This window comes from Ochlerotatus camptorhynchus, unplaced genomic scaffold, assembly GCF_037179485.1.
Source record: "Ochlerotatus camptorhynchus isolate MF236.1 unplaced genomic scaffold, CSIRO-AGI_Acam_v1.1 ptg000371l, whole genome shotgun sequence".
Classification (NCBI taxonomy): domain Eukaryota; kingdom Metazoa; phylum Arthropoda; class Insecta; order Diptera; family Culicidae; genus Ochlerotatus; species Ochlerotatus camptorhynchus.
The window spans coordinates 2,544,585-2,547,919 of NW_027040859.1; positions in this window are offsets into that span (position 1 = coordinate 2,544,585).

The window sequence follows — 3,335 nt, forward strand, 5'->3', positions numbered from 1 at the left end:
CCAAATACACCAATCGATAGAAAATGACTCTCACAATCTGCTACAATAAATTCTTTTCCAATGTTCTCAAAAAATCATTGAAAATGTACTAAAACAAAGTGATAAAATTACTGTTTCAATAAAATAAACGTTCTCCCCAAACCAAGTCGTCATAATCGAGTACCATTTGATTGCGCATCGTTTTGCTTGAATCTGTAAAACTACATAAAAGCTCTGCTGTCGTTTCTCCGCTCATTAAAGATTCCGACGGCGTGGCAAGAAGAAGCAGGAGAAAATCAGGAAAATGTGGAATTTTTCCCTCTGTCTCTACTGAACATTACTGCAGTCAGGCTAGAGCGCTGCGGCAGCCCTACTTTTGCTCAATAAAACAGATGAAATTATCCTTAATAAGTAAAAAAAATCTCCTAAAAATAGATCGGGTTGCTCCTTAAATGATTGATCAAGATACGTTAAAAATCTTAAAATGCTCAGTAAATATTTAAAGTACGCTCCCTAAAATAGAGAAAACTGTACATTGAGCATTTGAAAATGCTCCTTAGTATGCACCGCTTTGCACCATTTTGAAGTGTAATTGTACCATATATCATCGGAAAAGCTGCTGTAGAAAGGTTAATAAGTACCATGAAATCAGCTGAAATGTTCAGTAAATCATTGTGTGCATTTGTGCATTTTTACGTTAATTCTTTCACCCGCCAAAAAAAAACATAAATTTAAGTAGAGAGAAAATGTACATGTCATGTATGCTGTACCCCTCACATCTACAAAATAGTGTAACAGATGTCTGGTACCTCTTTATGTGCAATTAGATTAACATCTGAAATCCACTCTTTTTACATATTCTGCACAAAAGATACTTTCTGGCATGCCCCATTCATAAAAAAAAACGGCGGGAAATACTGTCAGGGGTGGGGCTTAGAAAGTAGTTTTGTGCAGAATATGTGAAAAAGGAGAGACTTCGGATATATTTTTTCTACACAATATGTAAAAATGGAGCGTCTTTGCATATTGTATACAAATTACAGATACATTACTGTACGAACTGACACCCCAAAATGGTGAGGACCACAGGGGAAAGAGCGTCCAACATAGCTCTGGTCTTCACAAGCTCCTACCTCACGCTTCCACGTGTCGGATGATGACAGCCAGTATATCCCCATACATTTTTTTTTTTTCCTTTGGTTTGTTTTTTCCGTCGATCTTGTTTTCCGTGCTGAGCACCAATGCTACCGACGTGCCAGGAAGGCAGCTCCCACACCTGGACCCTACCTATCGACCCATCAACTCATGAACCGGGGACCAACGGCTTTACTTCCCATCCGAAGGAAGGCGTGATCAGAGATGTTATGCCTCAGAACATCCCGGCGGCGCCGACTGGGATTGTACCCAGGCCTGCTGGGGTGAGAGGTAATCACGCTTACCACTACACCACCGGCGCCGTTATATGCCCATACATATATGTGCTGGTAGCGGGGTGTGGGCAATGTCATCACGATTAACCCATATCGTGATGATAGCAAGGCTAAGGAGGTGCAAATCGTCGAGCGTCTGTCCACCAGGAGGTGCGGCTCGAACAGCGTCTGTCTGGGATCCAGCGGCTGAAACAAGAAATGTTGAATCGTGTCAACTAAACCTAAGATGGCAGCCTAATCAACACGATGTAGGTATCGCGACCCTGGTACGGTAGCATACTGAATTATAAAAATACTCAGAAAAATGAAGTAAGAAGAAGAAAAAACGAACGGAATTTTCGGCAAATGACCCAACGGCAACGAAATAGGGACAATGGATGAAAACTCGGTTCTTGGAATGTCAGAACGTTAAATGAACCTGGACGAGTGGGCCTTCTGGCCCGTTAACTGCAAAAGGTGAATGTGAGTGTGGCTGCTATTCAAGAAGTACGGTGGCTTAGATCTGGAGAACGTGAATTCAAATACCATATCTACTACAGCGGTGGCGATAGAGCAGAACACGGAGTTGGTTTCTCGTAGTGATTGGGAAACAGATGAAGCGGGTTATGCGGTGGAAACCGGTTAGCGAGCGCATCTGCGTTTTGAGGATTCGTGGCAAATTCTTCAATTACAGCCTGATCAACATCTACGCACCGACTAACGATAAATCCGATGACGTGAAGGACGCGTTTTATGAAAGCCTGGATAAAACCTATGATGAGTGCCCTAAACACGACATGAAGATTGTCGTCGGAGATGCAAACGCACAGGTCGGAAGAGAGGAATTCTTTCGCCCAATCATTGGAACAGAGAGCCTTCACTCTGCAACGAATGATAATGGCCTGAAGCTGATAAACTTCGCTGCTGCTCGTGATATGGCCCATCAGCAGCAACCACTTTGCACGCAAGGATATCCGAAAGCACTTGCTCCCAGATCGACCACGTGTTGGTGGATGGTCGGCATTTCTCAGATGTCGTAGATGTCATGACCTTCAGGGGTCCTAATATCGACTCGGATCACTACCTCGTTGTCGCAAAAATTCGAGCGCGTCTATCGACCGTTACGAGTTCGAGAAACCGGAGAACGATGCGTTTCAACATCCAGCGTTTGACAATAGATGGTGTTGCTGCAGAGTACCACCAGAAGCTGAATGAGCGGATAGCGGAAATCAACGTGAACGAGAATCTCAACAATCTGTGGGAAGCTGTCCACGGAGCGGTGAGCACAACAGCACGAGAGGTGATAGGTACAGCTCAAAGGCGCTCCGGGAACGGGTGGTTTTACGAGGAGTGCCAGCGATTGACAGAGGAGAAGAACGTCGCCAGAAGCCGGATGTTGGTGTCTGGTACCCTTCAGAACAGAGAGCGGTACAGGGTAGCAAGGTCAGCCGAGAAACGAACCCATCGGAGGAAAAAAAGGCAGTACGAGGAACGCATTATTGCTGAGGCGCAAGAAAGTATGGAGCAGAATGATATGGGAAGGTTTTACGCAACTGTCAATGGCGTGAGGAGTAAGACAGCGCCGTCTCCCGCCATGTGCTATAACCGTGAAGGTAATCTGCTGACAGATTAAACGATGGTGGCTGCCAGGTGGAAGGAGTACTTTGAGGCGTTGCTGAACGGAGAGAACAAGAGAGCATCTACAAACAGAACACACATCGACGACGATGGTCAAGCTGTGGAACCACCAACGCTAGAAGAGGTGAAAAAGGCGATACGAGAGCTGAAAAACAGTAAGGCTGCGGGGAAGGACGAGCTCCCGGTCGAACTTCTCAAACACGGAAATGAGCAGCTGCACCAGATGATCCACCGTATACTGCTCAAGATATGGGAGGAGGAAGAATTGCCCGCTAGTTGGTTGGATGGTCTCGTTTGTCCCTTCGGCGT